Genomic DNA, 27904 nt, shown 5'->3' on the forward strand with positions numbered 1-27904 from the left:
ATAAAGCTCTATTTGTGGGGAAAAAAAGGACGTCAATTTTGTTTGGGAGCCTGGTCGCACGACCGTGCAAATGTCAGTTAAAGCGACGCAGTGTCGTAAGCTGAAATTTCGCCTGGGAACGAAGGGGGTTTATGTGCCCAGTAAGCAAGTGGTTAAATATGGTTGGTGAAAAAGTGAAAAGTGTCTCTTGGAAACAAAGTGATGTCACCCTACTTATACAGCCCCTCTGATTTCCCTCTGGACTTGAACTGCATATAAGAGGGCAGTGTCTTGTAATTAGTCATTATGTAATCCATTGAATGGTGCCCTTTCAGAACCCTTTCCTGACTTTTGCACAATCAAACCCTTTTAGAGGGCGCCCCAAATGAATTTCTTCTTGTCACCAACCAACATTCACCACATGCTAAAAGTGACTTGTCATTTGTATCATGTTCAAACAAGCTTCCATGTAATCAGTTTCACACTAAAAGTGTTCTTTTTATGATATCTCCTGGAATTCCGCCATAGCCTCCCTGATTGATGGGTTAACCGGCTGCATTAGCCAAAGAGACAGAGTCACATTTCAAGAACTCAGACGTCATATCCCCTTCCCCACCGGAGCTGTCCGGCTCAAGTTACTACCCAAGCAAAAAAGAAGCAAAGAAAACATATCAGCAAACATATGTTCTTCAATGGATTGCCTAGACCCAGCGCAGAACATCTTGCTTACTAGGTATTACAAGACGCCTATGTAGATGAGCAAGAAGCTTGCATTCTTTTTCTAACTTTTTTTTTTTTTTTTTTTTTAAAGGAAATTCCTTTAAGCCGGGGTTAGACGCAATACTCGACAACTACAGTTTCTATTCGACTATTGACTGGTGGATTGTGCTGCTGAACTTGAGATTTCTTGGTTTCAAGGAGCGAACCCGGAGCCACTGCTATGCCCGCAGAGTTCAAGCAACATTTGGGGACATCCGTGGGGTCGCTTGGATAAGAGGGGCTTCGTTATCTGGCAGATCTGTAAGACGCAAGTAAGTACGCTTTAAGTTTGTGATCTGAAGTTATCGTCAATAGGTTAACTGTATGTGTATATATAAATCTATCTATCTATCTATCTATCTATCTATCTATCTATCTATCTATCTATCTATCTACATATATATATATATATATATATATATATATATATATATATATATATATATATTTCTATATATATATATTATGATATATACGCATGTGTGTAAATATATATATATATATACTTACCTACATAAATGAATCTTTATCTCATTTAGGGATGTGGGGCCTTTACAACATTCAGACGGGATTGAATATATATGTATAAAATATATATATATATATATATATATATATATATATATATATATTTCTATATATATTATGATATATATGCATGTGTGTATAAATATATATATATATATATATATATATATATATATTTTATACATATATATTCAATCCCGTCTGAATGTTGTAAAGGTCCCAGATCCCTAAATGAGATAAAGATTCATTTATGTAGGTAAGTGGAATTTTAAAGACATTTGGGGCCAGATTCAGATACAATTCCGTTGCTCCACAGCAGCGTAACGTATCTGATTTACGTTACACCGCCGCAGGTTTACAGCGTAAGTGCCTGATTCTCAAAACTCTTACCTGTAAACTTGCGGCGGTGTAACGTAAATGCGCTCGGCGCAAGCCCTCCCAATTCAAATGGGGCGGGCACCATTTAAATTAGGCGCGTTCCCGCGTCGAACGTACTGCGCATGCTCCGTCGGGTAAATTACCCGACGTGCATTGCGCTAAATGACGTCATTTGTTTAGACGTTAACGTAAATGGCGTCCAGCGCCATTCACGGACGACTTACGCAAACAACGTGGTTTTTTTAAATTTCGACGCGGGAACGATGGCCATACTTAACATGGCTTAGAACAACTAGGGCTCAGCCCTAATTTTACGCGGCGTAACTCGACGGAAACGAAACGTAACGTAAAGTTAGATCGACGGGCAGCGCGGACGTTCGGGGATTGCCGTAACTAGTCATTTGCATATTCTACGCCGACCGCAATGGCCTCGCCACCTAGCGGCCGGCATAGAATTGCATCCTAAGATCCGACAGTGTAAGTCAATTACACCTGTCGGATCTTAGGGCTAGCTATGCGTAACTGATTCTATGAATCAGCCGCATAGTTAGGATGGCCGTAACACAGAGATACGACGGCGTATCAGGAGATACGCCGTCGTATCTCTTCTGTGAATTTGGCCCTTGGTGTATACCAAAAAAATCCAGAAAATTGGTTAAAAACATTAATACAATCTATTATTGGATTAATCCTTTAATAAACTTTCTGTTTATTTGGGTATATACAGTATCAAGTGCCTTTAAAATTCCAGTTACCTATATATATATATATAGAGAGAGAGAGAGATTTATTTTATTTTATTTTTTTCTCCTTTCTACATGGTTAGCCACTTTGACATACCGTCATTTCTTTCCCAAGTTGAACATGTAAGGAATTTGTCAGAATGCGCAGCCATGGAAATATGCTTTGATCCTAAGCCCTGCTGTCAAGGCACAGGAATAATATATTTATCTTTTTATATGGCCTTTCGTCTCTTTGCCGAAAGTTCTTAACTTTTTATTACTATGTAGTTAAATGTTACCATCCCCAAGCGAAGCATGTTATGTGTTGAAATTTACATTGAATAAAAAAAAGAAGACAGCTGAAGCCGTGTATTTTTAAAGCCATTCTATACATAGATAGGCTTTAAACATTTTGATAAATGTATGCACAGAGCCCGACGAAGCAGTTACTGTATAGCAAAAGTTCACATCTTTAATAACTCAAACGAAACTTTCTGCAGTGAACGACGGTTAACATGGCATAACGCTTTACTACTACTAATCAAAGTAAGCCGAGCCAAAGTGTTATACAAGTCATCTGATGTCGTTTACATGCAACAAAATATATAAAAGTGTAATAACACATTTTCCATATTTCATTCATACGATCGCAGAGTAAACAGCAGTTGAAAGTCTGTAGTATTTTTTTTTTCTTTTCCTTTGTGTATAAAGTAGCGCTGAAGTGTATATAAATATAAGCGTATTAGGACTTCCGATTTAGGTAAATATTTAGAGAATGTGTATTCTTTGATTTACTACGTAAGATCAGCGTGTGAAGTTAGCTGCATGCTTCGGAGTGCGCTCATTCAGAGTAAACAAGTGATCTGGGTAGAAGGAACTGATACAGGAAAGTGACATGAGCTGCTGGACTGCTTCTCCTGGCAAGCTAGTTGCTCCATTGTAGTGTGAGTGTTGTTTAAAGCTGAACTCATTGGGCCAGATTCACATAGAATCCGCGGCGGCGTAGCGTAAGCCATTTACACTACGCCGCCGCAACTTACTGGAGCAAGTGCCGTATTCTCAAAGCACTTGCTCCGTAATTTGCGGCGGCGTAGTGTAAATGGCCCGGCGTAAGGCCGCGTAATTCAAAGGGGGCGGCTTGTATTTAAATTATGCGCGCCCCCGCCCCGATCGAACTGTGCATGCGCCGGCCGTAAAAATAGCCCAGTGTGCATGCTCCAACTCACGTCGGAAAACGTCAATGAAGCCGACGTGAGCGTCATTTCCGCAAATCCCTATTCGCGAACGACTTAGGAAAACAACATAAAAAATTAAAATTTCGTTGCTGGAACGACGGCCATACTTAACATTGGCTGCGCCTCATAGAAGCAGGGGTATCTATACGCCGGGAAAACCCTTACGTAAACGGCGTAAAGTGACTGCTTGGGGCCCATGTACGTTCGTGAATTGGCGTATCTCGCTGATTTACATATTCTCGCCGAAAATCAACGAGAACGCCCCCAGCGGCCATTTTAAAATTGCAGTTAAGATCCGACGGTGTAACACAGTTACACCTGTCGGATCTTAGGCATATCTATGCGTAACTGATTCTATGAATCAGTCGCATAGATACGACCGGCCTAACTCAGAGATACGACGGTGTATCAGGAGATACACCGTCGTATCTCTATGTGAATCTGGCCCATTGACTGTGCCTGCACTGCAAGGGTTACTTGCTTGTTAATGTCTAGGGCAGGGAAATGCAATTAGCGGACCTCCAGCTGTTGCAAAACTACACATCCCACCATGCCTCTGCCTCTGGGTGTCATGCATATCCCTGGTCTAGTGGGACGGGGTACAGCAGGTTTACTTACTTGATCCTCTGACCTGCTAGAATGGTCCCTGCAGCCACTTCTCCTCTGCACTCCAGCAGTCATACACTATACAATCAGATTGTAAAATCTCTTTACAATCGTCCTTCACTTTATCAAAACGATGTAATATGAAGACAAAACATACACCGTCTTCATAAGTATGAAATAAGGCAGGCCCTTACACATCTAAAGGAGATTGTACAATCAGATGGAAGTATTGAAATGTAAGTAGTTAAAGGGGAGTTCCAGCCAATATTTATGTTTATTAAAAGTCAGCAGCTACAAAAAGTGTAGCTGCTGGCTTTTAATAAACAGACACTTACCTGCTCCAGCGTTCCAGCGACGTGCCGGCCGGGGCTCCGCTCCTCTCCCCCCCTCCCCGGCCGGCATCTTCAATGTCACTGTGGGCACCCGGCTGTGACAGCTTTCGGCTTCACGGCCGGGCACCCACTGCGCATGCGCGAGCGGCACTGCGCATGCGCGCGCGGCAAGGCCCGGCGCTGCGCTGTTTGATTGGATAGGCGATCGCCTAGGACCTGTCACGTGTCCTAGGTGATCGCCTACAGGGAGGGGCTGCCAAAAGGCGATTAAGCTTAATCGCCTTTGCAGCCCCTCGGCGGAAGGAGGAAGTGGGACAGGAAGTCCCCTTCTCCTGAAGCCCCCACTCCCCCCCAAAAAAAATTACATGCCAAATGTGGCATGTAAGGGGGTGAGGAGTGGGATAAGCAGAAGTTCCATTTTTGGGTGGAACTCCGCTTTAACCCTTGTAGTGTGGGCACAGCCCTCCTGCAAATGAGGACTTAGTTCTACCGGAGTTGGGCTTTAAGTCGGAGGTAGACCACTCAAATTCCAGAAGGTTTCTAATGAACCCGCCACAGATCTCACCATGGGTGGTCTTGCCACCACCCTCCCACCCGTTTGAAAATCTGAAGGAACCGAATGAAAAATCCAATCAGATGCAGCCACTGTTTGAGTATTCTGATAGCCGACTGTCAGAATACAATAGTTGCAGTAGGGGATTCATCCAACTGCTGCAGGCTTGTGGGTGGGGCCAACTCGCCCTGCACGTGGGGGTACCTTTCCGCGCAGAGCGCGCTCATCGATTCCTGGGACTTGGCAGGGACTGACAGTCATGTGAAAGTCTAACATTAAGGCAGTTCTCCGACTCGGGCATCAGCCATCACACTGTGTGCAGTAAAAGTGCTCTGAAAAGTGCTGTCCCATTTCACTACACACTGTAACTTATACACACCTCCCAGCTGTCCCGGATTTCCAGGGACTGTCCCGGTTTGGAACAAAGTCCCTCTGTCCCTCATTCCTCCTCATTTGTTCATTTTAATCTGGTCTATATAGTTGTATATAAAATGCACTATTTATCTTTCAAAAAGTGTTCCCCAGTGCTAAACCTTTCATCCAATTTCTAAATTGCTGCATTTGTAAACTTCAAGGAATATTAGTGGTAAAAACAAAGCACTTGTGGATTTAACCGATAATTTTTTTGTATAATTCTCCTTTAAGGGGGCGTGGCAGGGGGTGTGCCCTATGCCTACATACATTTGCTAGTAGGTGTCCCTCGTTCCCATCTCAAAAAGTTGGGAGGTATGCTTATGTGTTGCATTAAGAGGGACGTGCTAAGCCTGCATCCTCTCCAACAGTCCAGCATTATCTCGCTCCCAGTAACAGAATGGAGTCCCACACTGCACCTAGCGCAGACCGCATGCTTGCACTTGTTAACACCTTCATTCCCGTACCCATGTGACCAGGTCATGGATCTCCGTAACACAGGTTGGGTTAGCTGATCGCTAGTGAAAACCAACCACTGGGGAGGGAGCCAGAACATCGACCCTCTCACTACCGGAGGACCTGTCACCTTTACCAAGTACCATGTACCATACCATGCCAAGTACCATGCCTAACGACTGGTTGCTTGGCGTCTTGAACTAGTGCTTGATACCCATACACTGCTTCTCCTGTTTACTTGCCGAGTAGACCTTTTGTAGCAATTGAGCTTACACCACATGTGCTTTACAGACCCAGGTTCTTTTAGATACACCAGAACCAATATGCACCCCTTTGAATAACTTCAGACCAGGCTCAGAACCGTTAATGTAATTTTACTGAAGAATTTATACAGTAGTACAGTCTAACATGAATGCATACACACGATCGGAAATTCCAACAAGAAAAATTTGATGTGAGCTTTCGGTCGGAAATTCCAAACGTGTGTAGACCCTATCGGACTTTTTCTGTCGGAATTTTAGAGCTGGTTCTCAAATTTTTAGACAGGAAAAGTTCTTGTCGGAAATTCCGATCATCTGTATGCAATTCCGACACCCAAAAAAACATGCATGCTTGGGATCAAGTCGACACATGGTCGGAAGCATTGAACTTCATTTTTCTCGGCTCGTCTTAGTGTTGTACGTCACCGAGTTCTTGATGGCCGGAATTTTGTGTGACCGTGTGTATGCAACACTATTTTGAGCCAACATTCCGTCAGAAAAAAATCCACGGTTTTCTTGTTGGAATTTCCAAACGTGTGTACGCAGCAGAACAGTTAAAATCATAATGTCCATACCTACCTCCGAGTGGCTGCCCAGGTGTACCACAGAAAAGTAGTAGTCCATTATGGTGTTCTTCAAGTCTCTGGCTGATTTCCAGAACTCCATTGCCTCTGGCAGACTGCAAGGCGCAGCAGTCCTTCTCCAATACACTCACAACATGTACGGCTAGGAACAAGTCCCCTTTACCTCAGCCTTCCCCCTTTTTATACCGTATCACAGGTGAGCAGGCTGGAACCAAAAAGCCTGAGAACTGAAGTACTCACATTAGCTCTTTCCTCCCTCAGCCTGGGCCAGACACTAACTATCCAATAAACCTGTAGGCAACCTGCGTACAGGCTGAAGGAAAATAAATCTGTGTATTGCAAGCTATAGGAAGATGACCAGCAGTACCAGACTACATATTGAGTACCATTGCTGTCACATATGGCCAGTCCCTCCCTAAACCAACAACAGTGCTCCGTATTGCACAGGGAGGAGTCTATAACTGAAAGACATTAACTTCAAGTATAACTTTTTTTTCCATGTTGGGCAGAATAAGGTAGGGTTATAACCCCTATCAGGTTTTTGTTGCATTATAAGTTCCATTGTGGAGATGTTCCCTCACTTACTATCTCATAACCAAAACAGGAAGTAAGAGGAAATCTCTCCAAAGTGAGGGAATCCTCACTTGTGTCCTCATTGGTAGGGTCTCCATCCATTTCTGTTCCAGGATCCAAACATTGGAACTTTGGTTATTACACAGAGTAAAAGTAAACTAAAGGTGAATCTTGAAGCTTGTGGATCCCAATGCCAAAGTTGACCTGGGCTCCCCCACCTGACAATATATAGAGCCTAAAGAGTTCTTTCAGATCTTTTATTACAAATTGAGAGGGTAATTCTATAGATTTTGGGGAAACTGTCCACATTTTGGCATACCTCTCCAAATCTTTTAAATGCCCTGGAGCAGGGGTAGGAGAGGTGGAAATCTACCCCCCTTGGGGGGGGGGGGGGCAGCGTCCTTTCTTTGTTTCTTTGTTTTAAAGAAATTAAGGACTAACTTAGAAAAATATAATAAAAACAAATGTCACTGTAAAAATATTAACTTAGCCAGCCTACCTTAAAAGTGGACAGTGTCAGTAGGGCAGCGCATGTGTCAGTAGGGCAGTGGATGTGTCAGTAGTGCAGTAGAGCAGTAGACAATGTCAGTTGAGCAGTGGATGTGTCAGTAGAGCAGTGGGAGGTGTCAGTAGGACAATGGACAATCTCAGTTGGTAGAGCAGTGGACTGTGCCAGTCAGTAGGGCAATTTTTTTAGGAAAATAAATATAAAAAATGTGATAAGCGCTCCAGAAAACAATATGCAATAAGTGATCTCAACACAAAAGAAATAGTGAATATAATAAAATAAATATATAAAAAAAAAATGTATATTATATTATTATATTTTATATTATATATATATATATATATATATATATATATATATATATATATATATATATATATATATATATATATATATATATATATATATTCATATATATATTAATTTTTTATATATTTTTTATATATTTATTTTATTATATTCACTATTTCTTTTGTGTTGTGATCACTTATTGCATATTGTTTACTGGAGCGCTTATCACATTTTTTATATTTATTTTGAGTCATGTACGGTGAACACTTTTAGATATAGCTGCCCCAGACCTTACTTATGCTCACTCTATTCGCACATTTTTGTTTACTCACAGTAGCGCATTAGACACTTTTTTTAATTTTTTTAGGAGCCTATCAGGGGTCTGATATTTCATCTGTGATACAGAGAACACAGCCCTCAATCTCCATTTCTATAGCCTCTGTACAGAGCTTCCCATTCATTCACAAACTAAGACAAAGTAAACACAGCTTACTATGCTTTAGTTATGAATGAACATGGTGAGTGATCGGTACAGAAGAGGCCTGTAAATTACATATTCATTCTGAAACCATCCCCAGTAGCAGCCAGCGGGAGAGAGGAGGAGGAAACCAGCAGAGCTGCAGGTGGGACAGAGGAGTACACATGATCCCAGGCTGGGGGGAAGCTGGAAACAAGTAAACTGGATAGGAGGGGTGGCATATAGAGGAACAGATTCCCTCCATTTTCCATGTGGGCAGGATGGAGAGGAGGAGAAGCAGGCTTTCAGTTGCTACAGGAGGAAAATTGAAGGGATCGGTTCCTCTATACGCTGTCCCTTCTATCTATCTATCTATCTATCTATCTATCTATCTATCTATCTATCTATCTATCTATCTATCTATCTATCTATCTATCACAGTGTGACCTCTACAACCCCCTATAGCTATGCTAGTGGTAATAATGGTAAACAGGATAAATAGAGAGCATGAATCTCCCTAATGGGGGCACAGACAGCAATAAAAACCTGACTGGTGCTCTAGATTGCCTTCAAACTATCTCAAAAGGTAAAAACTTCTGCTTTTAGTTATATTGGTTGGTTATACTAAGCCGGTTATACACTAGATTTTCCAAAATAAAAATTGTATGTAAATTTGTACAAAGATTCATCATACAATTCTCAGTACATTTGATGGCTTGACAAATTTCATTTGCTTTTACCATTCGATTTTGGAATGAATATAATTCATAGCTCCCATCTGTCCCTGATTTCGAGGGACTGTCCCTGATTTGGAGCAATGTCCCCCTGTCCCTCGTTCCCCCTCATTTGTCCCTCATTTTGGTCTGATCCATATAGTTGTATATAAAATTCACTTTTTATCTTTTAAAAAGTGTTTCACAGTGCTAAACCTTTCATCCAATTTCTAAATTGCTGCATTTGTACATTTTAAAAGCCAATATAAAGTAATAGTAGTGGTAAAAAAAATTCCTTGTGGATTTAATTAACCTTTCTTTGGTTAATTCTCCTTTAAAGGAGTGTGGCAGGGGGTGTGCCCCATGCCTACATACATTTGTTAGTAGGTGTCCCTTATTCCCATCTGAAAATGTTGGGAGGTATGATAATTTCCCGAACAAAAATCACATAAATGGTTAGGAAGTAGTTCATTCAAGAAAAACTTTCCATTCTGCTTCTTCAAATTTTCTTGTTAATATGGTAGAAAATAAACATCAATTTACCCCACTATAATGATTAGAAAATCGAATGTACAAAAAAATAAAAAATAACATTTTTTTATTTGAAAATCTACTATTGTACACCTAGCTTTAGTCCCCTGATATTTTGATCCCATTCCTCCTCTTCCATGACTCCAGCTTTGAAAATCTTGCAGGTGTGAATATATGTTGAAGGTCTCTAGCTGGTCATTGGGACCAAGTAGACACATAGGGCCAGATTCTCGTCCAGCGGCGTATCTCTGCGGCGGCGTAACGTATCCGATTTACGTTACGCCGCCGCAACTTAGACAGGCAAGTGCTGTATTCTCAAAGCACTTGCTCCGTAAGTTGCGGCGGCGTAGCGAAAAAACGGCCGGCGTAAGCCTGCCTAATTCAAATTTGGATCAGGGGGGCGTGTTTTATGTAAATGTACTGTGACCCGACGTGATTGATGTTTTTCCCAGTGTGCATTGCTCCAAAGTACGCCGCAAGGACGTCATTGGTTTCGACGTGAACGTAAATGACGCCCAGCCCCATTCACGGACGACTTACGCAAACAACGTAACTTTTTCAAATTTCGACACGGGAACGACGGCCATACTTAACATTGGTACGCCTCAGTTTTGCCTCATATAGCAGGGGCAACATTACGCCGGGAAAAGCCTAGCGTAAACGGCGTATCTATTCTGCGTTGGCCGCGCGTACGTTTGGGAATTCGCGTATCTAGCTAATTTACATATTTTGATGCGTAAATCAGCTTACACGCCCCTAGCGCCCAGCGCCAAAATGCAGTTAGGCTCCGACGGCGTAAGAGACTTACGCCAGTCGGATGTAATAGAAATCTATGCGTAACTGGTTCTAAGAATCAGGGGCATAGATACGACGGCTCGGATTCGGACTTACGACGGCGCTACGCCGTTATAAGTCCTCTGAGAATCCGAGCCATACACTGCAAATGAGCTAGCATAGATGTTTCCCCCTACATGCACACAATACTCTGGTATCTAGTACGTTAATGTCTGCGCACATGCGGCTGTATGTAAAATGGCCTCCAGGGATGTGTGACGTGGACATCCCAGGAGGCAGTAGAGGGGGCATTAAATAATTCTCACCTAGGTAAGAAATGAGAAAGGGGTGCAGCACTAGAAAGATTAGAGACCTTTTTAAAAAATAGAAAATATTTTCCAATTGTGGGAGAGTGAGGGGGAGGAACCTGGAGGGAAAAAAGTAAATTTTAAATAGAGTGCTAGCCAGGGTTTTTTTTCTCAGAGAATAGGTGCAGGAACTCTTCCCTTCCAAATCACCCTTTGACTCCGCCCCCTACCCACCTCCAAGCAACAATTTCTTTGTCCCCCCTTTACTCCTTTAAAGAATATAAAGCAAAGTATCATTTTGTGATGTCAAGTATTTTGTACAGAATTTGTTAATGATAACAAGAAAGGCAGTAAAATAAATCTAGCAACAATCAACAATAGATCCACCCTAGCAACAATTGGCTCCCAAAAGCCAGCATCAATAGACCCTCCAACAGCCAGGAATATTAGACCCTAACCTCAACCTCAACAGTAGATCCCTCCCAGCACTGAATGACCCCCTGCAACATAAGACCCACCCCAGCAACAATAGATACCCAACAGCAGCAATTGACCCACTGCAAAATAAGAACCCCTCCAGCAACAATAGATCTCCCAGCAGCCAGCATCAATAGACCCTCAAGAAGTCAGCAACAAAGAATCCTCGCTCAACAGTAGATCTCTCACCGCAACAAATGACCCCCCCTGCAACATAAGACCTTCCCCCAGCCATAATAGATCCCACACAAGCAACAGAAGACCTCCCCAGCAACAATAGATCCCCTTCCTCCCCATAAATAGATCCCCTCCAACAACAATAGATTCTCCAGCATCAATAGACCCTTCAGAACACCACAGCACCCATTGCTTTTACATACATTCAGTGCTGGAGGTGCCGGAACTGCGTTCCCCCGCGTTCCAGCTGAAAAAAAGCCCTGGTGCTAGCTAACTTTAACTTAAGCGGATGTGCCATGGGAAAACAATATTAAAAGCCAGCAGCTACAAATACTGCAGCTGCTGACTTTTAATATTAGGACACTTACCTCTCCTGGAGTCCAGCGCCGATCGCAGCAGAGGACGAACGATCCACGCTGAGGGAACCAGGAAGTGAAGCGCTGCGGCTTTACTGCCCGGTTCCCTACGGCGCATGCGCGAGTCGCGCCGCGCCCGCCGATTGGCTCCCGCTGTGTGCTGGGAGCCGAGTGTTCCCAGCACGCGACGGGATGTGACGGAATGCCCGTCTTTTGCCCGTGAATGCCGGGCCAGAAGTGGGTGCAAATACCTGTCTTTAGACAGGTATCTGCACCCCCCTCCCCCCTGAAAGGTGTCAAATGTGACACCGGAGGGGGGGAGGGTTCCGATCAGCGGGACTCCACTTTAGGGTGGAGAACCGCTTTATGAGGATCACACAGTGGTTACAAATACTAAGACTTTGTGTATAGGCTACCTGGGGCTATAAGTGTCATCCAGAGCTGAAAAAATTCCAAGAGCCAGGTAGCCAATGCTCCACTTAGCACTGGCAGTGGTGATTTAAATGATCAGCTTTTATTTATTAATGTAACCTTTATTAACCACTTGCCAACCAACGCACAAGTTTTTACGTCGAGAGAATGGCATGGCTGTGTCGCAAGCTCTGTGACCGTGCCCGCGGGACCCGCGGACTCGATGTCCGCTGGTGTCCTGCGATCGGGTCACAGAGCTGAAAAAATGGGAGATGTCAGTGTAAACACAACAGAAATTGCTAGGAGCTAGTTAGTGTGTTATTGTAATTATGTTTAATCACATCAATATGATTTTCCTCCAGCAATCTCCTTCCTATTCTCCCCAGTCCATCTCCCAATGAGGTAGATGATTTCTATAAGAACTCATGGTACTGGATCAGCAGATCAAGACTATACTATAAAAAAACAACAACTTTGATCAAGTGGTATCTATAGCCAATAGAGGAAATAATTAAATACCTTGTGAGTTTTTTATTTATTTTTTGAGGGGGGGGGGTTTACGTTGTCTTGTTTGGGAGACATTGCTTCCTGTACCAGATACCCAACAAAAAATAAGACAAAATTTCTCCAAAGCAAGAGGAAATCCCTTTTTAGATTTACAGTATATAATCTAGTGAAAGCTATCAGAATACATTTTGATTTCCCATCACCTTGGTGCAAACAAAGTGTAATAATATCATCTGACCATTTAGGAATATTATTAAATTTAAATTTTAGTGTCCAAAGTTGGGTTTTAACTGTTGATCTTTTTTTTCCCTCTCTTTTTAGTATTGCGGCATTTATTGTTATCAAAGACTCTTCAAAATAGAGCTACATTTATTTTAATTGTTTTCATGTGCATTGGTTACAACGTCTATTGCAAAACAAATCTTGAGTCTGATAGGGAAGACTAGCTAAAATGGACAGCGTTAAAGGGTTGGATGTGTATATGTTACAGTCCTATTCTGTTTTTTGACTAGTGTTGTGCAATATTATAACTTTCTTGAGGAAGTCAAACAATAACTTAATTGGCATTTCAAGGCACCACAATGTCTGAATCAACACGGAAGGGCATTCCATTGATATGGCAGGACAAGTGTGCCAGATCGTGTTAAATGTTAGGTGTTGAGCAGGCAAAAATCTGCTGTTTTATTTGTTTTCTTGTTTTGTGACTATAGAGATAATATATGTATAATAAAGTTTGTATACAAGTTTGAAGCAGTGATTTTAGAAAAAATAGAATTGAATGCGTCCAGGTGCGATCTGCGGCCCCCCCACCACAAAGCACCGTGTTCCTATGTTGATGAGGACAAGGGCCTCTTCCCGACAACCCTGGCCGTTGGTTGTCGGGGTCTGCAGGCGGGGAGCTTATCGGAATCCGGGAGCCCTCTTTAATAAGGGGGCCCCATGATCCCGGCCCCCCCACCCTAGGTGAATGAGTATGGGGTACATCGTACTCCTACCCATTCACCTGGAGGAAAGAAAAAAAACACACTACACAGGTTTATTTATTAGGCAGCTCCCCGCCCGCAGACCCCAACAACCAATGGCCAGGGTTGTCGGGAAGAGGCCCTTGTCCCCATCAACATGGAGTCACGATGCTTTGGGGTGGGGGGGCCGCAGGGCCCCAAAGCACCTACCCCCCATGTTGAGGGCATGCGGTTCAGGGGGGGCGCTCACTCGTCCCCAACCTCTTTCCTGACTGACCGGGCTGCGTGCTCGGATAAGGGTCTGGTACGGGTCTTGGGGGGACCCCCATGCCGTTTTTTCGGTGTACGGGGTTCCCCTTGAAATCCATACCAGACCCAAGGGCCTGGTATGCTCTTGGAGGGGGAACCCATGTTTTTTATTTAAAATTTGCCGTGGAGTTCCCCCTCAAGATTCATACCATACACAGCTCCTGGTATTGGCAGGTATCCCTGTTCAATATCGTGCCGTGGCTATACGCAACCGCAGCTAATCGCACTGTACAAATGCAGCTGATCGCTGTGCCTGGAGTCTTGAATTTCATCAGAAAATAAACATGCTTTTAACTGAGGCAGAACAGCCGTCCGTGTGAAAGGGGCCTTAGAGTCATTAGATCCCCATTGTTGTTTGTGTTAATTAACTCTGCTATCGTGTGAAGGAATTCTGTGTTGATTTGTGATAATGTTGATTGTGTCTTCTAAGTTACAAGACGACAAGTCTGGCCTAAAGGTCATGTCTCTGAGTCATCTAGGCTGTCAAAAGGGATTACTTAATGAGCTCATGTTAATGAGGTTTCTGGTCACAGGTGTATTTCCAGAGTAATATGAGCAGGACCTCCTATTTTGACTGTGTATAAAACTTGTATTGCTTTCAATAAAGGCTCATTCCTGTTTGACCCTCACCACAGAGCTTCGTCTCATATTTGGGGGAGAATTATTCATATGAGTTTCTTGTTCGGCTGGTTGGAGTGTTCGGTAGCTGCCTTTGTTTTTCGGCAATGGAATGTCCTAAACGACTTTAACCACTTTCATACTCGGGGTGACGTTACAAACCCCATCTGGAATAAAGTAGGCCATAGACATGAAAGGATGGTAAGCCAAGAGAGGACTGTAGGCCCTAAAGGATTGTCTCTTAGCTAGTTGTTTTGTAAATGCATATAGCTCAGATGGCTGTTCCTAGTGCTGATTATAGTCTTTATCAAACCTTAACAAAGGACTTCTAGTACATTCCATTGTTATTCTGAGGCCCCGTACACACGACCGAGGAACTCGACGTGCCAAACACATCGAGTTCCTCGGCCAGTTCAGTCCTGGAGCCGCCGAGGACCTCGGCGGGCCGAGTTCTCCCATAGAACAACGAGGAAATAGAGAACATGTTCTCTATTTCCTCGCCGAGGTCCTCGTCGGCTTCCTCGGCCGAAAGTGTACACACGGCCGGGTTTCTCGGCAGAATTCAGCCAGAAACTCGGTCGGAAGCTGAATTCTGCCGAGGAAACTGGTCGTGTGTACGGGGCCTGACAGCATCTACTGCATGTTTGTTTGATGCGCTTAACCAGTAAACATGTTAAAAAGACCTTTAGGTGATATGAACTTTTATGCTAGGCTCCATGGTACCCATACGAGATAAACCTATATAGTCATTTTGGCCATGGGCCACTAGCCATAGATTTTTTTTAATACATATCTGTATTGCAAAGGAGGCAGCTGATAATGAGATAGCAGATCATAGGGCTAAACACCATCGTCCCTCTAATATCTTGCCTGTTGGAATGGATTGCCCAAATGGGTGACACAATTCGCTTAGAAAAGTTGATTTACCAACGCAGGGGGGCGAGAGGTAAATTTGATAGCATGTGGGCCCCATGGTTGAATGTTCCCGGACTAGCCCCAGTGGATCTGGTTTATGACCGATTGTTCTAGGTTCTATTACGGTTATTTTTTCTTTGTTTCTCACTGTGGGTGTGGGGAGGAGTGGGGGGGGGTTCAATCCTTGCAACGGAGAGTGGTTTCCCAATGTTTTTTTTTTTTTTTTTTTTTCGGTCCGTTATATATACTATGTTGCTCTTATGTATGCTGAATCTTGCAGTTTTTGGTCTGTATATTTCCTTTGCTCTGAATCATGTATGTGTGTTTACCTTTTGTGCTCAATAAACATGTTTTGTTTGATTCAAAAAAAATATCTTGCCTGTTGAAGAGAGACAAAAAAGTTATTCTGGACAGGCTTTACAAACCTGTCTTATTGGTCCTTACCCTCCGCTATCAAAAGATTTGTCTATCGGCTTCTGCCATTTGATATTAAACTGTTATCTGACCAGGCTGAAAATACTGGGATCGAGTGACAATCTTCTGAGGTTTATGATTACCATAAACTGGGTTTACATTTCACATGCTGACACATTGGTTGAGCTGGTCATAAAAGCAAAGGTGCCCATTGCTGAGAAAAACTAGAGAAACCAGCAGAAACAATACATGCAGAGGAAAAACTAGCCTACCAACTGAAAACTGGAACAAAGGTTTAGTAGAGCTGCTTACCATTGAAATTCATTATATTCATTCGTATTCATCCTTTAACCTGAAGGGAAAAAATCTGCAAAAAAACAAGCTCGCTTTTTTTCTAGTTTTCATTAATCAGCCCCACTACATAGAAGTGTTGCTATTCAGTAAATAAGGTAACATAATACAGTAACGAAAAAGGATAGGCACTGTTGAATGAATATATGGTTCATGGCGATTGGCTAGTCATATACAAAAGCTATCAGTATTGTTGCAACTTTGTTATTATATTGTTATAGGTTACCCTTCAGTTCAAAGTCAATGTAATGGCAAAGTTGTAATGTATTCTAATGATAACTTGATTTTATTGGTAGATGGCATTGGTGCAGATATACTGGGCCAGATTCAGGTAGAAGTGCGGCGCCGTAACGTATTGTAGATACGTTACACCGCCGCAAGTTTTCATCGCAAGTGCCTGATTCACAGAGCACTTGCAATGAAAACCTACGCCGGTGGCCTCCGGCGTAAGCCCGCGTAATTTAAATGGGCGTGTGCCATTTAAATTAGGCGCGCTCCTGCTCCGAACCTACTGCGCATGCTCCGTTTCGAAATTCCCGCCGTGCTTTGCGCGAAGTGACGTCATTTTTTCGAACGGCGATGTGCGTAGCGTACTTCCATATTCCCGGATGTCTTACGCAAACGACGTGAATTTTTAAATTTCGACGCGGGAACGACGGCCATACTTTATACAGCACATACGTGTGCTATGTAAAGTTAAGGCACCCAAAACGACGACTAACTTTGCGACGGGAAACTAGACTAGCGGCGACGTAGCGAACGCGAAAAACCGTCGTGGATCGCCGTAACTCCTAATTTGCATACCCGACGCTGGTTTACAACGCGAACTCCCCCCAGCGGTGGCCGCGGTACTGCATCCTAAGATCCGACAGTGTAAAACAATTACACCTGTCGGATCTTAGGGATATCTATGCGTAACTGATTCTATGAATCAGTCGCATAGATACTCTGGGAGATACTCCGTCGTATCTCGGCTGTGAATCTGGCCCTCTGTACCTAGCAATGTTTCTACTGAAACTCCAGTAAAGACCGTTTCTACACTAGCCCATTATGTATGTCAGAGTAGTAAAGTGTTTTCTATCTGCCTAGAAATGGAATTGAGGCTACGTGGGAATGAAGTATCATTACAGAATGTTCATACCTTAGCCCTTCCGTAAAATGTATTTGTAGGACGTGTCTAAATAACTTTCTAAAAAAAAGATACAATGATACAGCATGTGTGACATACATTATTTTGTTTGTGGAACAGTGGCATCCACTCCATCAGGGGTGCCACCCCCCTAATCCATGCACCCGGCCCCTAATCTACATGCAGGGGGCCGGGCGCATGGATTTCAATGTTTTTTTTTTTTTTAAGCACATAATTAGATCCTGAGGCTTTAATTGGCTTAAAAAGAGGGTGGTCTCCAGGCTTAATATACACTAATGTCTTCCTGCTTCTCCTCCCAGCCAATTAGGAAACCGTTCCTGAGACCCAATTGGCAAGGGAGTCTTAGGACTTACTTCCTGTTTGGCTGGGAGGAGAAGAAATGCCTGTTTGGTCAAGTGGAGAAGCAATGGCCCCGGCTCTTCACTTGGCAAGCTGGAGAGGAGCCGCCTCCTAAGATATTGTCAGACTGATCGCCGCATCCCCGTCCATATCCCACAGGTGGTGGGGGGGGGGGGTGGCCACGGTTGTGCAAGTGAAGGGGTAGGTTTGTTCCACCCCCCCCCCCAAATACTAAGCACCAGCCACCACTGTTGTGGAGGGTTAGGATAAGGGTCGAGGTTTCGCCGCTACCAAGAGCTCTAAGTGAATCCTGCTGCCCTAACATTCACTGTTCATGGGAATGTATGTGCAGATTGGCCTGGGAGAATTTTTCCAAACCATAACATACTGCATGGCTTTAAACTACGGTCAGAAGGCTTGAAAATTACAATATGGGGCCTATTGGTTCACCTACTGTAGCCTCCTCACTATAAAAGGGAGGTGATAGGAAGGAGAGAGCATATCAGCCATAGGGGTTGATTTACTAAAACTAGGGAGTGGAAAACATGGTAGCCAATTATCTTCAGCTTGTTCAATTAAGTTTTGACGGAAAAAAAACTGGAAGCAGATTATTTTCTATGCAAAACTGCACCAGATTTTCGTTTTAGTAAATCAACGTAATAGTGTCAGTGAATTGCAAGCTGTTGTAACTACATAAGTAGAGATTTGGGTCAATTAAAAAAAATATACTTTAAAATGATACTAAAGGCTTTTATTATAAAATAAAAAAAGAGGGTTATACTAACTTGCTCTGTGCAAGCATGTTGCACAGATCAGCCCTTTACCTTCTCTTCTGGGATCCCTTTCCTTGAGTGTGCCCTCATAGAATTTGCATTGCATTTTGGGTTTTCACTAGCTGTAAGCCATAGTCATAAATTAATGATACTCAATTTTTTTGGAGATGTACCTGTATGTATATGTATATTTCTATATATATATATATATATATATATATATATATATATATACCATATTTGCCGGCGTATAACACGACTCGGCATATAAGACGACCCCCCTAATCATCTGCTTCAAACGGTGGTTTTGTCGTCTACTCACCGTATTAGACGACCCCCCTTGTGCGGTAGCAATGTTTTAGTTAAATGAAGAAGCCGCTCTAACGATATCAGCCGCCGGGTGCCCTGTACGGCTGCATGTATTCTGTATATGTGCCGCTCAGCCAATCCCGATGCACTGTGTTGATGACAGCGCATGCTAAGCCTGCTCGGATTGGAGTAACAACCTCTGCCAATCCGAGCAGGCTACATAATGTAGCCTGCTCCATTCTTCACTTCACCCAGCCGACAACTACCCTCCTGTGGGTTGGACCTGAGTTTATGTAGGAGGCCTGCCCACTGCCAATCCTAGTTGGGGATTGGTCAAGGCCCCTCACATGAACTCCCTGTCACTTCAATTCCCAGCCCTGCCCCTCTTCCAGAACATTCTCCCTGGAAGCACCAAAGAACTGGAAGACAGGTAGTCACACCCACTGCTACACTAACCACAACCTACCCCCCATATTAAAATAATCGGGCCTAGCATGAAGCATAGGCCTGTCTAAATTTACCTGCCTGGCAGCTATCTCCCAAAACACCTTACCTCTAGTACCTACCTATCTGCCTGTTGATATATGATTGAGTTTTTTTTTATAGTTATATATCTAGCACCAATAATTTATGCAGCACTTTAAATATGTATTGTACATTAACACCAGTTCCAGCCCTCAAGGAGCTTACAATCTAATGTCTCTACCTTATTCTCATACATACATATACTAGGGCCAGTTTAGACATGAGCCAAGTAACCTACCAGCATGTCTTTGGAGTGCAGAAGATCGGATTACACCTACAAAAGGTAATGGTTGGGATTCAAACTGATGACCCTAGTGCCATAAGGCAGAAATGCTAACCACTAAGTAGAGGTCAACCGATATATCGGCAGGCCGATATATCGGCCGATATTTGGCCGTTTTGGAGAAATCGGCATCGGCCGATTTTTATCCAAATCAGGCCGATATTTTACAATTCCCGCTAGCGATGCCACGGCTCCGGAGCTAGGCCGGAGCCGCGGCCTTTCCTGATGCTGTGACCGCGGCGGCAATTCGCAATCCGGTCACAGCATCACGAAAGATCGTGGCGTCGGCCTAGCTCCGGAGCCGCGGCCATCTTGGTACACCCAGCGTGGCGTCCCTCCTCTGTTAACGCCCACAGAGGAGGTGGGGCCCGCGCTCGTGGGACACACACCGCTCTGGTGTCTGTACTACGGGGGGCAGGGGGGGTGTCTATACTGGAGGGAGAGGGGTCTGTACTGAGGGGGGGGTGACACCATTTTTTTGCACCAGTGCCACCTGCCAGTGCCACTTGCCATCTGCCAGTAACAATACCAATGCCACCTGCCAGTGCCAATACCAGTGCCACCATCCAGTGCCAATTAGTGTCACCTTCCATCAGTGCCAATGCCACCTGCCAGTGCCAATACCAGTGCCACCATCCAGTGCCAATTAGTGCCACCTTCCATCAGTGCCATCTGCCAATGCCACCTGCCAGTGCCAATACCAGTGGCACCATCCAGTGCCAGTAAGTGCCACCTTCCATCCAGTGCCACCTGCCAGTGTGATCCAGTGCCACCTACCAGTACCAACTAAAGCCATAAGTGCCACCTGCCAATGCCAACCAGTGCTAACTATTGCCACCCAGTGCCCCCTGCCAGTGCCATCAACCAGTGCCATCTGCCAATCCGTGCCACCTGCTAGTACCATCTTTCAGTGCCATCCAGTGCAACCTGCCAGTGCCAATAAGTGCCTTCTGCTAGTGCCATCTTCCTTCCAGTGCCAATTAGTGCCATCCAGTGCCACGAGCCAGTGCCACCAATAAAAAATAAAAATCGGCCTAAAATATCGGCCGCAAAAATCGGCATCATATATCGGCCGCCCAGATTTCTAAATATCGGCATCGGCCAGAGAAAAACCCATATCGGTCTACCTCTACCACTAAGCCACTGTGCTGCCTAGGTAATGCAAGGTTCAGGAAATAAATGTTAATGCAGCTAATGATAATCAGTCTGGACATCTTTTGAGAAAAATTAGCCTAGGGTCCGTGTAAGGGTTACTATTATATGCTGGGAATTCAGTAATATAATACACTGTAAATGTTGTGTGTCTGCTACATGTTTTCAGTTATATTGACTAACTTGGCACTTGAGCCAAAAGGAAAAAAAATATATATTTGTATATTATATATAGTGGCTGTATGAGAAATGTTGGCTTGTAAATTGTTGAGGAATTCAGGCAGGCAGCCCAGAAGAGGCGAGCGTTTCCTGGCTATGCGAGATCCCTGCATTTTCTCATCTCATGGGAGCTGCGAGAAAAGGAGAGCATTTGCACAGAGCATTTAGAGAAAGGGCAATGAGCAGCATTGTTTATCACCAAGTGAGATGGGAACCTGCAAACTGTCACCGTGCAGCCTCTGTAATAAGAGCTACATTATTATGACAGGCCATCATGACTGCAGGCACCAAATCTCCGCTTTATAGTTATTAGCATAATTACCTACCTGGCTGTGTAATTTGAAGAAGTGTGACACCGAAAAGCTCCCTAGTATTAGTTTACCTTTTATTATCCGTTGACTTTTTGTTGGTTTTGTTTGATATATGTATCGTTATATCTCATTAAAGTAAATCTGTCACAAACCTGGGCAATTTTTTCTTTGCTAATGCATTTTTTTTTATTATTATGTGCTGAGGCTTCAGTTAACACCACATGACAAAAATATCATTAGATATAGGCTGCTAAAGTTATACGCAGTCTCAACATTTTCCGTAAAATTTAGTTTTGCCCTGCTTTTGATCTTTCCTACTGGTAAATGAAACTTCCCAACAAATTCAAGCTGAAGTATAGGTAAAAAAATTCCTTACAGCTTCCCTAACTTACATGTAATCAGGGCAAGCCTTTGGGGTGTGCGAGCTGTGCGGGTGCACAGGGCGCCATGGGCAACAGGGGGCGCCCTGCGGCACACACAACTCACAGAATGTGAGTCACATCAGGGCCGATCCTAGATGGGGTGCAGTTCACTCAGGCGCCACAGAGGTGGGGGCGCTCAAGCCCCAGCCTGCCCTATACCACCCCAACCTGCCCTATGCCACCACAACCTGCCCTATACCACCCCAACCTGCCCTATGCTACCGCAACCTGCCCTATACCACCCCAACCTGCCCTATACCACCACAACCTGACCTATACCACCCCAGCCTGTCCTATGCCACTGCAACCTGCCCTATGCCACCGCAACCTGCCCTATGCCACCGCAACCTGCCCTATACCACCCCAACCTGCTCTATGCTACCGCAACTTGACCTATGCCACCACACCCTGCTTTATACCACCCCAACCTGCCCTATTCTACCGCAACCTGACCTATGCCACCACACCCTGCTCTATACCGCCCCATCCTGCCCTATGCCACCCCAACCTGCCCTATATTGCCCCAGCGGTCCCAATACCACCCTATACTTGAATTTACAGTGGCCATTTGGGGGGGTGCCACAGGATTATCTTGCACAGGGCGCCTGAACACCTAAGGCTGGCCCTGCCTGTAATGAAGCACATCCCACATCGTTCATGCTTTTGTATCCTGTGGAAATTCTCTGTGCAGAGTGCCTTGACTTTTTCCTGGCTCTGCAGGAGTTAATTGTTTTGGGACTCAGGGCTGAATTCAATAGAAGAAGCTCCTAACAGAGACCTGCCTCAACTCCATTTCATCCATTAACCTGTTCCCACCAGCCGTACATATATATGTGGCTGCTGGGCTTAACGATAAGTGGGCTCATATTTGTAAATAAACAAGAATGTATTGCCCTGCCACAATAAAACATATCAGTCACACGTGGGGTAAGACGCCATGAGAACCTGATGCAAAATGGAGGAAAAACGTTTTCCGGACAGCTGCACTCCAAAAATTAATTGCTTTTATTATGAAATAAAAAAACACACAAAAAGCATGCCATAGCAGACGGGGTAAAACCTGACGCGTTTCACACCAAACTTTAGTGCTTCTTCATATCTTACAACATAGAAAGTGGATGTTTCGACGTTAACGTAAATTACGTCCGGCCATATTCGCGAACGACTTACGCAAACAACATAAAAAATGCAAAACTCGGCGTGGGTACGACGGACATACTTAACATAGGATATGCCGCACTTACCCCTCCTATAGCAGGGGTAACTTTCCGCCGGAAAAAGTCAAATGCAAACGACGTAAAAAAAAAGCGCCGGGCGGTCGTTCGTTTCTGAATCAGCGTAAATGCTCATTTGCATATCCGACGCGTAAAAGATACAGAAGCGCCACCTAGCGGCCGACCTGGAATTGCAGCCTAAGATCCGACAGTGTAAGTCACTTACACCTGTCGGATCTTAGGCATATCTATGCGTAACTGATTCTATGAATCAGGCGCATAGATACGACGGCCGGTGCATTGCCACGAAATGAGATTTGCCATCGGATGAGATGGTCCGCCTCCATCACATCCTATTGGCTCACTCCTGTCACGTGACATATTTAAACGTCAAGTATCGACGCGAACATCAGTCTCAGCTAGGCTATCATAGGGAGAGGATCTCCTCTCCCTGTGATAGCTGAAGCTGCACGGAGCTGGTGCACGGAGCTCACATGGCCTCTGTGGCCCGATTCCGAGAGCGGAATCGGGCCACAGAAGCTCATACATTTACTAGGCTAATAAATGTTCTCCTTTAATACAATGTCAGGCTAATAAATGTTCTCCTTCATTACAATGTCACTTCGGGATCTACAGCGATATCGGGATCCCTCTGCCCGATAGCGCTGTCATGCCTCCCCGCGAGCGCGATAGATCCACAGCGCTATCGGGATCCCAATGCCCGATAGCGCTGTCAGCGTGCCTCCCGCCAGCGCTAACTACACCCCGCGCCCGCAGCTCTACTTCCCGTCCCCCGTTAAGGCTCAGGGAACGGGGAACAGAAAGTAGAGCATCGGGTGCAGGTAAAGTAGTAGTGCGCAGGCGCAGCACTACGCAAATAGCTCCGTGCACCAGCTCCGTGCAGCTTCAGCTATCACAGGGAGAGAAGATCCTCTCCCTATGATAGCCTAGCTGAGACTGATGTTCGCGTCGATACTTGACGTTTAAATATGTCACGTGACAGGAGTGAGCCAATAGGATGTGATGGAGGCGGACCATCTCATCCGATGGCAAATCTCATTTCGTGGCAATGCACCGGACTCAGAGATACGCCGTCGTATCTTTATGAATCCGGTCCACAATGTATATAATATATATATATATGAATAATACATGTATAAAGGATTACAAATATGAAATCCTTTTAATTGCATAGTATATAGTCATAAATAATAATAAAAAAATGATATTAAACATATGTGAATACAGGACTAGCATGCATAAAAAATAAATACATATATTCAATGGGCATGTGTCCCAATAAATATACTGTATATTTATATGAATTACAATTCTCTGCGTGTATGAAGTGAATAAAAATGATGTGAAGATGAGTAAATTATGAAGTTGATAAATATAAATAAAGATGAAAAGAGTATTAAGACCAAAATGGTCATAAAGTATAAAATATAAATCAACTATGACATGTGTTATATTGGGACTAGATTTCTTTATGGAAACGGAATAGCTTCCATACTGCTTCAGATGTGGATGTGGTTGTGCACGGCCTCAGCCAGTGCTGGTCCAGCCATGACCATGTTTCACCCCACCTACCGGGGTGCTTGATCACTTGAGGCCTTTGAAACTTCTGTGACCAATTCCCGGTAGGCCGGGTGAAATATGTCAGGGAGCATGGCCAGAACAGCGTTGGCTGAGGCCATCCACAGCCATATCCACATCTGAAGCACTGGGTCAGTTCTGAGCAGTGTCGTACCCCACATATGTCCATGCTTCTACCAGTAGGGACTGCTATTACCCTACAGCTTTGAGCGGTGCTCCAAGTCCACTTGTGATCACATATCAGTCACATATTTATGTGCCAAAACAATATAAATAGTCCTAAAATAAAAAGTCCATGTGAAATTAACCACTTGCCGCCTGCCAATGACATATTGACGTCGGCAAAGTGGTTGTAGAATCCTGACTGGATGTCATATGACGTCCTCAGGATTCTGAGCCGCTGCGCGCCCTCGGGGGCGTGCATCGCGGCGATCGTCGTTGCAGGGTGTCACCCCGCAACACCGATCAAGGTAAAGAGTCTCTCACGGAGACTCTTTACCACGTGATCAGCCGTGTCCAATCACGGCTGATCACGATGTAAATAGGAAAAGCCGGTAATCGGCTTTTCCATACTCGCGTCTGTCAGACGCGAGTAGAGGAGAGCCGATCGGCTGCTCCTGTGACAGGGGGGGGGGGTTTGTGCTGATCGATCATCAGCACAGCCCCCCCCCCCCCCCCGAGGATGCCCACTGGACCACCAGGGATGCCCACTGGACCACCAGGGATGGCCATATAGACCACCAGTGAAAAAAAAAAAAAAAAAAAGGATGCCACCCTAGACCACCAGGGATGAGGAGAACACACAAAATGGATGCCAATCAGTGCCGCAATGGATGCCAATCAGTGCCCACAATGGGCATCACTGATTGGCAGGCATTGTTTGGCACTGATTGGCATCCATTAGTACAACACATACAATAGTGCCCATCCGTGCCACCTATCAGTGCCCATCCATGCCGCCTATCAGTGCCCATCCATGCCGCCTATCAGTGCCCATTCATGCCGCCTATCAGTGCCCATCCGTGCCACCTATCCATGCCACCTATCCAGTGGCGGAACTACCGCCATATCGACCCACGCGGGCGCTATGGGGCCCGCAGCTGAGTGAGGATCAGGGGGGCCCGGTGAGCCCCGAGTGCTGAGGAGCAGGGACCGATCTGTAGCCGAGCGCGGCCAGCACCATGCGTTCACGTGGGATGGACCCCCCGCGCGCGCTGAATCCCACCAGCAGCACTCCCCCCCCCGCTCCTGTGAATACAGTGGTGAGTGCCTCATCCTGTTCCCCGCTGCAATGCCCTCTCTCCCGTCAGCAGCAACCCCCTCGCCCCCCGAGTGAGCCCCCCCCCCCCTCTCTCCCTGTAATGTCCCGATCAGGACGCTCTCTCTCACCAGCAGCACGCGGCTCTCCCCATCTTCCCCCCACTCCAGGAGAGCTGATGACTAGTTTGACAGGTAACCTACTGACAATTCCGTTCGGTCTCCCTCGCCCCTGTCAGTTCAGTGCTACTAGCAGGAGCCCAGCAGAAAGAGCATCTCACTGTCATCCCCATCCATCCCATGGTCCTCGCCTCCACCCCACGGTCCCCATGTCCATCCCATGGTCCCCCATCCATCCCACGGTCCCCCCGTCCATCCCACGGTCCCCCCGTCCATCCGGTCCCCCCGTCCATCTCACTGTCCCCCCGTCCATCTCACTGTCCCCCCGTCCATCTCACTGTCCCCCCGTTCATCTCACTGTCCCCCCCCCCCCCGTCCATCTCACTGTCCCCCTGTTCATCTCACTGTCCCCCCCCCCGTCCATCTCACTGTCCCCCCCGTCCATCTCGCTGTCCCCCCCCCCCGTCCATCTCGCTGTCCCCCCCCGTCCATCTCGCTGTCCCCCCCCCCGTCCATCTCGCTGTCCCCCCCGTCCATCTCACTGTCCCCCCCCCGTCCATCTCACTGTCCCCCCGTCCATCTCACTGTCCCCCCCGTCCATCTCACTGTCCCCCCGTCCATCTCACTGTCCCCCCCCCCGTCCATCTCACTGCCCCCCCCCGTCCATCTCACTGTCCCCCCCCGTCCATCTCACTGTCCCCCCCCCGTCCATCTCACTGCCCCCCCCCCGTCCATCTCACGGTCCCCCCGTCCATCTCACAGTCCCACCCCGTCCATCTCACAGTCCCACCCCGTCCATCTCACGGTCCCACCCCGTCCATCTCACGGTCCCACCCGTCCATCTCACGGTCCCACCCGTCCATCTCACGGTCCCCCCGTCCATCTCACGGTCCCCCCCGTCCATCTCACTGTCCCCCCGTCCATCTCACTGTCCCCCCGTCCATCTCACTGTCCCCCCGTCCACCCCACCATCCTCCTGTCCATCTTACTGTCTCCCGTCCATCCCACGGTCCCCCCGTCCATCTCACAGTCCCCCCGTCCATCTCACGGTCCCCCCGTCCATCTCACTGTCCCCCAGTCCATCTCACTGTCCCCCCGTCCATCTCACGGTCCCCCTGTCCATCCCACCATCCTCCTGTCCATCTTACTGTCTCCCGTCCATCCCACGGTCACCCTGTCTATCCCACGGTCCCCCCGTCCATCCCGCGGTCCACCCGTCCATCTCACGGTCCCCCCGTCCATCTCACGGTCCCACCCCGTCCATCTCACGGTCCCACCCCGTCCATCTCACGGTCCCACCCCGTCCATCTCACGGTCCCACCCCGTCCATCTCACGGTCCCACCCCGTCCATCTCACGGTCCCCCCGTCCATCTCACTGTCCCCCCGTCCATCCCACCATCCTCCTGTCCATCTTACTGTCTCCCGTCCATCCCACGGTCACCCTGTCCATCCCACGGCCACCCTGTCCATCCCACGGGCCTTAGATATGATCGGCTGATTTGGAGTGTTGAGATAGAATGGGCCACCTTGGTGTGGTGTTGATAGTGTGGGTTGCTATAGGTAGGATGGCCTACTTTTAACTGGCAGTGGAAGGTTTGGGTGCAGTGGATAGTAAGGGGTTTTGTAGATCGGGTGGGTTTCATTTAGGCCCCTTCCACGGTTAACGCAATGTGGCCACTGATTGGAGTTGGAACTCTGTTTGAGACCATCTTATGGGAACCACTCCAGGAGGTATACAGCCGGAATATCACATCTATAAGGAGGTAAGTGCTCTG

The 27904-nt window shown here is 45.9% G+C and overlaps 1 protein-coding gene across 3 annotated transcripts in view; it reads left to right on the forward strand.

Annotated features, from left to right (window-relative positions):
• Nucleotides 1-524: 524 nt before the first annotated feature.
• The window catches only part of NEK6 (NIMA related kinase 6), a 377987-nt gene continuing 350607 nt past the window's right edge, over nucleotides 525-27904 (forward strand). The window contains exons 1-2 of one of the 3 annotated variants that reach the window (XM_040324861.1): nucleotides 525-712; nucleotides 791-1010. The gene's annotated coding sequence lies outside the window, so the exon portion shown is untranslated. The remainder of the gene's footprint in view (nucleotides 713-790; nucleotides 1011-27904) is intronic. The other 2 variants (XM_040324863.1, XM_040324864.1) reach the window with 2 other exon arrangements.

The sequence above is a fragment of the Rana temporaria genome, chromosome 9 (assembly GCF_905171775.1).
Source record: "Rana temporaria chromosome 9, aRanTem1.1, whole genome shotgun sequence".
NCBI classification, from domain to species: Eukaryota; Metazoa; Chordata; class Amphibia; order Anura; family Ranidae; genus Rana; species Rana temporaria.